Source organism: Cupressus sempervirens, chromosome 11 (assembly GCF_028749045.1).
Source record: "Cupressus sempervirens isolate cs-2001-9-10 chromosome 11, ASM2874904v1, whole genome shotgun sequence".
NCBI lineage: Eukaryota > Viridiplantae > Streptophyta > Pinopsida > Cupressales > Cupressaceae > Cupressus > Cupressus sempervirens.
In genome coordinates, this window is record NC_143128.1 from 248107131 (window position 1) to 248118099 (window position 10969).

At 34.0% G+C, this 10969-nt stretch overlaps 1 pseudogene; it reads left to right on the forward strand.

Moving 5' to 3' along the window:
• Positions 1-1102: 1102 nt before the first annotated feature.
• On the forward strand, positions 1103-2203 carry LOC149529082 (ABC transporter G family member 32-like; annotated as a pseudogene).
• Positions 2204-10969: the final 8766 nt, after the last annotated feature.

A 10969-nucleotide genomic window follows, 5' to 3' on the forward strand; every position in this document is an offset into this window, starting at 1 on the left:
GTTAATAGGATATGGCATAAAGCTGCACAAGATAGATATTTTTGTTCTCAATAAGATATCACAGATAGACTTGAGACTTGATACATATTCCAAATTGAAATAAGTCACCATCTTTTCCTGAAGTAACCAAATTGCGTAAATATGTTACCTTGGATATTTTAGTCTTACAATTTATGTACATATTATTTTCTAGTATGATTAAGTATTGTTAACTGCATATATTTACTATTTAGTTGTATAGGATACTTAATGGAATAAATTAATGTAACTTTTTTTTTTTTTTTTTTTTTGTATGGAGTTACCCAGCCCCAAAAAACATTGTTGTATTGTTATGTTGTATGCAACTACCCATTCCCAATTATGATTCCAATTTGGCAACTTAGGAGTTGTGAGAGCAATTCAAATCACTCACTGGGGAAGATGGTTCATAATCATTTCCCCACTTGCTTCCTTGTATTTTCATAATTGGAACATAGGCATCTCTCTCTAATTAATGCTTACCTCTAATTTATTAACCATATTGTTACTATGGATATAACACAATTAAATTTAAATCTCTTGATATCTGGATCATCAATCCAAGCATGGTTGTAGAGAATCGTAGCTGTGTAGACACCAAATTTGAACAGTCCACTTACAATTGAGAAATAGATTATTGGTAGTGTCCTCATCTACTTGACAGATTGAGCATGCAGAAGCTTGGTAGGTGCCTCAAACCTAGCCCTAGTTTCATTTCCAACCATAAATTTGGTGTATACACGAAAGTTGTTTTGATCTTGTGAGCATTGAATATCAGGATCTCCATTTGACTTCTCGTTATTAATGCCTTGACTCACTACTGCTGGATAAACAACCTAGTTGAAGTCCAGTGCAAAGAGGTTGCTGGCTACCAAAGATTTGATAAGTGTTACGAAAATATTCACTATAACAATCTCCTTCTAAATTGAACTCCCGATGAATATTAATCTGGAATTCTTTTGGCACCATCTTTTTTGTTTGTTTTTTAATATTCTAAATTCCTACTCTAGCCTCATTGCTCTATTTTTGTTTTTATTATATTTAATTATATATGTAATATTACAATGTGAAATTCAATGTTCAAATGTTTGTGGATGAAGTAATGGAACTTGTGGAGCTCACTTCTTTGAGAGGTGCCTTGGTTGGGCTTCCTGGACTGAATGGCCTATCTACTGAATAGCATAAGCGGTTAACAATAGCAGTAGAGATTGTGGCTAATCCTTCAATTATATTCATGGATGAGCCAACTTCAGGCTTGGATGCTCGAGCAGCAGCTATAATTATGAGAATGGTAAGAAATATAGTTGACACGGGGAGAACTATTGTTTGCACAATCCATCAGCCTAGTATTGATATCTTCGAGGTATTTGACAAGGTAAAGATTTGGTTTTCTTAAAATAGCTTTGTGAAGCATTTGAAATTGGCATCTTCTTAAAGCTAAATGAAATATGTTGCAGCTATTCTTAATGAAGCGAGGAGGTCAGCTTATCTATGTAGGTCCACTTGGTCACAATTCTAACAAACTTATAGAATATTTTTCGGTAAGATGTCATCCACTACGGTTTTATTCTGTTGAGAGATTTAGATCTAAATTTGGTACCTTTTGATGAGCAGTTTGAATTTTGGAGTTGTAAGTAGTCATAGTTTATTGTACTAGAACCAATAGGAAGTTGATTTTATATACAAGGAATTGGTCATGCCGGATAGTGTTGACCACTAAGCTTTTAGCAAACATTCTCAATACGTTGAGCTTAAGAGTCAAGCACTAGCTGCAATCATCATATATGTTTCAGCTAATTGAAAATGACTCATGTAGGCCATTGAGGGGGTTCCACAGATCAAGGAAGGTTATAATCCAGCTACGTGGATGTTGGAAGTAACTTCTATGTCAAAAGAGCACCGTCTAAGTGTCAACTTTAGTGAAATCTATAAATCATCAGACCATCTTAAAGCACGAAATTTTTTTTTTTTTGTTTTACTCCTTCTACCGTCGCAATTGCGACGGTGTTTCCATTGCACCTATAGTAACCCCGTCACAATTGGAGGGGTTGGCATCGCAATTGCGATGGAAAACACGAGAATTGTGACGCAGTTGCCGTCACACCTACCCTCCAATTGTGATGGGGCAACTATAGGTGCGACGAAAATCTCGTCGCAATTGCGACGAAAAACACAAGAATTCTGACGACGATGACGGGACAACATGGTGACTGCATAGTGACGGATAGGCGTCGCAATTGCGACGGTGAGGGTAGACATCGTAAATTGTGACTAAATAACTACGACGTCTATGTCTGTCGCAGTGGCGACACATTGCTGTCGTAATTGCAACACATAGCCGTCGCAAATTGATGCCAAATCTATTAGTGTGTCATGAAATGCGTCATAACCTATGACCCCTTTCGATGCATTCAAACCAACCAAATAGGTCTCTAAGGGTCTTAGGGCCCCTAGGGACATTTGTTGTCATGAAATACATTGAAAGGGGTCATAGGTTATCCTATGACCCCTTTTGACGCATTCGACCAAATCATATGTAATATCTTATTAAATTTAATAATAATAATCATATATATATATATAATATCAATAGGTCACAATAATAATAATAATATTATTATTAACAATAATAATATATATTACTATATTATATTTAATAATTATTATTATATAAAAATATTATTTTTAATAAAATACTAATCTATAATAATGTACAAATTTGTTCACATTGCCCACACTTGCCAAATTTTGACTTTCCTCCAAAATTTGGGCATCCATTTTGAGTACTCGATATCATATCGGGTATCCAATTTGAGATCAGATGCCCAATATGGGATCGAGTACCCAAAATACTGGCATACTTTTTCCAAAATATTCTCTATCACTAGAGACCTAACAATCGCATTTTTTGGGGCCATTTTCACGAATTTAAAGAAAATAAATTTCTTGGGGCCCATACAATTGAAAAAGGTTTTATAATTTATGATTAGGTGTCCGATATTATTTTTTGAATGGGGAGCAGTAGTCGTCGAAAGGCTAAACGTAAAAGAAAGGTATCAAATGAAGACATTGCAACATATAGGAAAAGGGACAAGGCAAATCACCAAAGGAAGAGACAAGGTATGTTAAATGTGAGTCAACTTGATGATGTATTGATCAAAGGTGAAATCATAGAGTCAGATAATGAATATGTACACTTGGGGAATGAAAATATACCAATTGATAATGATAATGTTGGGATTGAAAATTTAGAGAATGAAATATTACTAGTTCATAATATAAATTGCATGATTGACCATGTTGAAAATGACAATGCACACGAATGTTACATATCTCCTAATTGTAAGTGACATGAAGGTTATAGAACACCAAAATGGATAATTAAAATTAATAAAACAATTATTACCAATTTGAAAGGGAAAAAATCACAAAGAACCATTCGGTTATGGGCTTCAAGACTATATAAGATTTTTTTCAATAAAAAAATAGTGGTAGAGCAATGTCAACTTTTTATGCACTTATTAAAGATGCAAAAGATGAGAGCTTTGCTTTCCAAATTGAAAATTTGTGTCAATAAAAAATTGAAAAGAAATGCCATTATTGTAAAAAAATATTTTCAGTGCTCTCAATAGCATTGGGAAAAATAGTAAGGAGAAGGATAAGAGAGCTACTTGAAAGATTATTACAACCTCTTTGGCTAGTCATCATTTGAGAAAGGGTAGATATATGAGACAAACTTGTATTGACTTGAACCTAAATTGTACTACTTTGAGAAGAACACTTAGTAGACGAGAGAGAATTGATGATCCTCTTCAAAATGAAACATGGAATTTTGGTGGGAGACTTCCACGCTTTAATAAGAAGCTATCTAATGATGTGAAGGAAGAAATTACATATTTTTGGCACTCTAGCTCAAGACTATCACCCAATGCTAAAGATGTGTTAAAGTTGAGAATTGACATTAAAAATCGTATGCCACATACTAAACATTATTTGAAAGTAAGTCAAACTATGTTGTTCAAAGCATTTAGAGAGAGTCATCCAAGAAAGCATATGTCACACAACTCTTTTGAATCTTTGAAGCAATTTTATTGTGTGCCACTTAAAATTTGAAATACATGTTGCAAATAACATGTTGAGTTTTCATTGGACCATGAACTATTATGCTCCATTCGTTCTACTTTGCATAGTAAAGAAATGTTGGAGAATTATGGTGCTATTGGGCTTCCAAAATCATCAAGAGATTTGCTAGATCAATTTTTATGTCTTAGAGTTGATGGTTGTTTCCTTTATAGAAATGTTTGCTTAAATGAGAAGTGTTCAAAATGTGGTGGCTTATCCAAGTTCAACACATGTTTCCATCAGGGGTGTGAACAAGATCTTGGGAAGACAATAGTAAAAAAATTGATATATGAAACAGTGAAATACACATTGAAGAGTGGGGGTGATGGCTCTAGATGTGAATTGGTTGCAAAATAAATCAGTGTGGCTAGTTTTATTTCAGATTTCAAGACAAATCTTTTTTACAAGTATGCAAGACATAGTCACAAGTCCCAGTGGTTGGATCAACAATTAAGAATGTGTAAGGAAACTTTTCCCATTGGCACCATTATATCAATTATTGACTTTGCTAAGAACTATACATTATAGCCTCAAAATGAGACACAATCTCAGTATTTCAACTCCATTCAAATTACTATTTTAGTCCACATAACATATAGACATGCTCTTGATAGTGCGAACGATAATCGAAAGATTATTAGAGAGTAACATTTTTATATGAGTGATGATAGATCTCACTCTCATGATTTTGTGCAACATTGTTTTGAGAATTATTTTGATTTCTTATAGGAGCATGACATTGCTATGGATAGACATATCATTTGGTCAAATAATTGCACAGGTCAATTCAAGAATACTCGCATGTTTTATTTGTTGTGTAGGATGTATGTAGAGAGGGATTGCCTCATATTTGGAGTTTTTTTTTTAGTCTAGCCATGGGAAAGGGGAATATAATGGAGCAGGGGCATGTGTGAAGAGAGCTCTAATTAAGGAGCAATTGAAGATTTTAAGAGCCATAGGGGATTCAAGAGTAGTACACGGGTTCTTTTGGTTGGATGAGGAAGGCTCCATAGGTGATAGATCAGATTATGCTACAGTGAGAGGCTCATCAAAAATGCATTCATTCCAGAGCTCTGATTCTAGTACATGGACCATTTGGACACAACAGCTAGCTTGTTTTTGTCCTAGTTGTTTTCAGTGTGATTGGGATCACTATGAGTTGAGTGAGTGGGTGGACACGTGGGCTCCACATTATCTTACTCCATTTTCTATCATACCCTCTATAAAAAATGATGACATGGAAAGTTCACTTAAGCATAATTATATATTAGATCTTCTTCAGCTAGGACATGTCTTTGCATTGGTTGCACCATAAGAGAATGATGAAAAATTAGATTATTGGTTAACATGTGTAAGAGGTAAACAAAAGCTTGCACAACTGATCATAGATGATGATGGATTCACATATCCTACTAATTTAGTGGTTGTTACTAGAACATGGCTACGAACATACATGCTTAGAAAGAATGGAATTACTACATTGGAAGACTATCAAAAGCACAAAATAATTCTCATATATTCACATCTTATTATAGCAACAAATGTAAAGTTGTTGAAGCATCAAGGAAGACCAAAAGTAAAAGAATTGTTACTATTACTAATGCTGATCATGAAGCCCTATTGGAGACCTTAAAACAGAAAGAGGACCCTATTGGAATACTCGACTAGGTATATTTACTTATGTTATTTTGTTCATAATAATTCGGTGAACCAATGATTATCTTATTTAATACAATAAGCTACTAATATTTTATGATATTGGAATGTAGGTACATCATGAAGAGTAGGCATGCATGAAGATAAAAAAATTAAATCAGGAGTAAAATTGTTGGTAAACAGATTGTTCTTTCCAATGTAACTCTTGAATGCCCAAACCTGTGAGAAATAATTTGATACCAACAATTGGATAATCTATCATGAGGTTGATAGATTTCCTCTGAATTGAAAGGTACAGCTCCCTTAATTCAATGAATTTTTTTGTTCCTAAACTAATTGGGTACGTTCTTAACACGAGAACGAAAGAGGAAAACCAAGCCAGCCCTAGATAGAACTAACTCAAATAGAGAATAAAGTTCTACACCTAGCCAACCTTAGGAATTCACGCTTCCTATGACTCCCTGACATTGGTAATGCGATGTAAATGCTATGTATGCAAATGCAGTGGAAAATGAAATGAAAGAGAGTGTTAAATAATCCCAATTCTTCTAGTAGGAACGTTTGCAAATACTCTGATCTACAACCCATTCACTATTCAACACAAGATGTGAGATGATGCCCAAAGTGAAAATAACAATACTCTAATTGATTATAATCAAAGGAAAAATAACTAAAAGCTCTGATTCAAAATAGAACCCCTCTTGCTTTGAACATCACAAATAAGAATACTCAGATTTTATTTGCTCACAACTTATGCTAAATCTATTACAACAAGTTGAACTCTTAACATGCATAATGAAAATGGAAAAAACTAAACTAAGTCCCTTCCCCCTACTCTAGCTCTTTGTCTCTTACAGAAAAAAAGAACCCTTTCAAATGAAAAGGTTTTACAATAAATACATTCTCCAACAATCGTTTGGTTTCTTCTAGAGACCTTTCAGTTCTGTAATCGATCTTGTCTCTTCAACTTCTCATATTTTTCCTTTTGAAAACTGATATGCTTATTAACTTTTAAAGTTAATAATGATATATATTAACATATTTAAATTATATTTTAACAATTGACATTTAAATATGTTAAATCAATATCAAAATCTTTCCTTTGTTGAGCGGACAACAAAATAAATATTGCTGCAAGGTAAAAATGGGTCATGTTTCGGGGGGCATATCTTTTGATTCCACTGTTGGATCGAGCTAATCTTTGGATATGTTTTTCCAAACCTAATTATCTTCATTCTGACTATAGTGATCAGAAAAATAATCACCGAGTCAAAATATATGAGCTACTGAATGCTGGTCTATATGACTGTTGCAAAATCAGAATTGATAAAATAAAGTTTCTAGCCACTCTTCTTTCACATGCTATGTAACCCAGATGTCTTCAATTTGCCACTATGTTATCTTCAATGCTTACCATGTTTATTCCTTGCTGAATTTTGAAAGTGGTTCTCTAGAATGCTTGTAGCAAAAAATCCCAAATGAAGGTTGAAAAGCGTACCAAGTTCTTAGTTTTCCACTTCTCTGTTGTAGGTGAAATTCACACATTCTAGTAACAGTTGCACTTTGAAAATAATTAACAAGAAATACTTCTTCTTTGCTATCAAGTCACTGGCTATGAAACACTCTAATTCACCTTTGTGGAAATTTGACTTTTGTCTTCTCCCTTTGTGGAAAAATCCAAACTAACTGCGAAAGGCATAGCAGAAAATGAGTTTTCCACTTCATATTTAATGTCATGTTGATGTCCAAATCTTCATGCAATAAATCATTATGAGATTACCATTCTTTGTTTAATCAATTAAGAGCTCTTTTCCATCTCTCTATTGTGCATTTGATGCTTGGTGGAAATTCCATTTTTGAGTGCGAAAAGCGCACCCAATCTTCAATTTTCCATTCTCATGTAGTGGGCACCATTTTGATGTAGATTGATTCCCAAATTATTTTTCTGGAGTGATCTTGATACTGGACCCCATATATCTTCATGTTGGATTGAGATTTTCCTTTTCTCTCCTCATGTGGAAAACTAAACTTTGACTGTGAAAGGCGTAGCAGAAAATGAGTTTTCCACTACACTTCTCCCTTTGGTGGAAAATGAAACATTTGCTTCTACAATGAAAAATTTGAAAATGACTGCGAAAGGCGTAGCGGAAAATGAATTTTCCACTCTATTTTTCCCTATGGTGGAAAATCCCAAGTTGACTACTCCATTGCAGAAAATTCAAAAAGTGCTTCTCCAATGGAAAATCTGAAAATGATTGTGAAAGGCATAGTGGAAAATGAGTTTTCCACTACACTTCACTTTTCCTTTGGTGGAAAATCCCAAGTTGACTACTCCAATGCGAAAAATTCAAAAAGTGCTTCTCTAATGGAAAATCTGAAAATGACTACGAAAGGCGTAGTAGAAAATGAGTTTTCCACTACACTTCATTTTTCCTTTGGTGGAAAATCCCAAGTTGACTACTCCATTGCAAAAATTTCAAAAAGTCCTTCTCCAATGGAAAATCTAAAAATGACTGCGAAGGGCACAATGAGAAATGAGTTTTCCACTACACTTCATTTTTCCTTTGGTGGAAAATCCCAAGTTGACTACTCCATTGCAAAAAATTCAAAAAAGTGCTTCTCCATGGTGGAAAAATGAACTTTGACTTCTATTTGCTTCCACATTTGCATATCTGGACTCAGAAATAATTCAATCCTTCATAGAAACTTTGTTAAGCATACTAGGAACAATTTTGAGAAATTCTTTATGGGAGGCAACTTTAAAAGTTTTTAAAATGGTGTACTGAAAGTGCACCTATAGCTGGCTTTGAATGGGGATTATGTGCTGCAAAGTGCATAAAGAATCCAAAATCTCTAGCAAAAGACAAGTGCCTATCCATTGGGTTACAAAGTCTAAGCACAAAGAAGACTATCAAAGAATTTCTTGTTGGGAGGGCAGAGGGGAGTAAGGCAAAGCCAAAACTAAGAAAGCAAGAAACAGTAAGCTATGCACACCAAAAATGTGAAAACAAAAGCTTATTTACAAATATAGGTGAGGAAACCTCACCAAAAGAAGAGCAAGCAGCAAGAAACTCACACATGGCCATTGACCAGCAAAGAAAAATATGAGCCCCTCTGGTGAAGTGTATTATGCTTTTCTAAGATGAACCAAAACAAAGCTCTCCTGGCAAAATCTTTGTTTCTGAAAACAAAATTACCATAGTGTAAGAAATTAGTGACCCAAAAATACTTTCCAAACAACCATGCCTCATCATAGATTTTTGATTTCTCTGTACCCTCATGTACATTATTTCTCCTACATCCAACCATCCTTTGCTAAAAATAAAAATGATCACACACTTTTGAAAATGGAACTACGACATTTTCACACTTGTAACTATCGATGTAATCACTCTTGAGAGGAATCCCAATACATAAATTGAGATTGTAAAAATTTGAATGTCCACACAATTCTAAAACATATGTTGCATCATACTCACATTCACTACAATCATCATTGATAGCAATTTTAGATTTCAAACCGAGATTGAAACAAAATGATTCTTCATCGCACATAGGGTCAAACTGAACCGGAATAACTTTATAACTTTTCATGGCTATCAATTATGAAAAAATTTCATTCAAATTTAAAATCTCAATACTCAAATCAGTGGTATAGGATGACTTACATTTGGCTGACATCAAGATTTGATTAGCTTCCATTTCGTGATAAGGAAAAATATAATCTAGTTCTGAATCATCTTCATGGTGCTGCAACATTTTGTTAGCCACTAAAGATCCCTGTACAAAACCTATTCTTGCATCTTTTTCTTCAACTAAAATTTCAGACTTAATTTGATAATCACTGAAACATGATCCAACCTTTTTGTTGATACATAGTTCGTTGGGAATGCTTAACTTTGCACTTTCATCAAAAGAAAATGATTCTAATACAGGATCATCGTAAACTCATGAAGATCGAAAATCATTTTTAATATCACCTTCTTCAAACTTAAAAGTTTCATATTCCGCTTGTGTACAAACCAAGGGATGACTTTCACAAGAAATATTATGCAAAGAGTGATCTTCATTATTCTCTTCAAATCTGAAACTTTCAACAACAGGAGAAAAGAAAAGCATGGGTAAATCCTCATTTTCTATTTTTCTTACCATTTTCTTGCCACTATTAAGAGTGTCTTTGTTCATTGAAATTTGTGCCTCTAGAAGTTGGGGTATATCTTGTTCTCCAAGAACCAAGTAATTCATTGGTATTGGTTCTTCTTGTATTGATTTTCCTACAAGTAAACCTGTTGAAATATACTTCCCTTTTCTTCAATCTTCAACATTAAAATATCCTTGGATCACACACTTTAACAATAGAGCAAATTGATGATCTTCTGAGGGATTTAATCCTTTTCTTTCAGCTTTAGTGATACTTTGTTTAAATGCAATCCAAAGGAATTGTAGGTTAGGATCACTCTCAGCATTTATTTCTTCAAATGTGGGTTTCCTTCTGATTTTCTTTCTTAGTTGAACTTCTTGCTCACCCAAGATTGAAAATTTATAAGAAACAAAATTAGGTGGGACTTCTGAAACCACTTCATCATCCACCTTTAATTCATTTCTTATCGACAACACCCTTTCCTCACAGTGTTGTAATAACTCTTCTAGCTCTTTCAATTTGTGATACCTGGCACAAACACCTTTCCATAACACAACTGGTGCATGATCTTCTTTGATACTCAGGTTCATTTTTCTTCCATGGGTAATGCTTTCTCTAAAAGCATCAAAAAGATTATGCAATACTAGATCATGCATTTGATGAAGTTCAATCAAAGAAGGATCTGTCCTTCTTCCTTTCACAACTTTAATGGGCATGGTCTTTTAATAATAGAGTCACCAATCTCCTACAAGTAAAGATAATAATAATACTGAAAATGAAAGCACTGGACTCTTCAACCAGAAATGATGAGAATCAAAACAAAGTCTCCAATCTCAAGTAGAGATAATAATAAAAATTGAGGAAATAAAACTTCAGCACTAATCTTCTTTTCCACTTCCCCAGAAGAGTCCCCAAAAATCTGTTGGTAAATAGATTGTTCTTTCCAACCTAACTCTTGAATGCTCAAACCTGTAAGAAACAATTTGATACCAACAGTTGGATAATTTATCATGAGGTTGATAGATTTCTTTT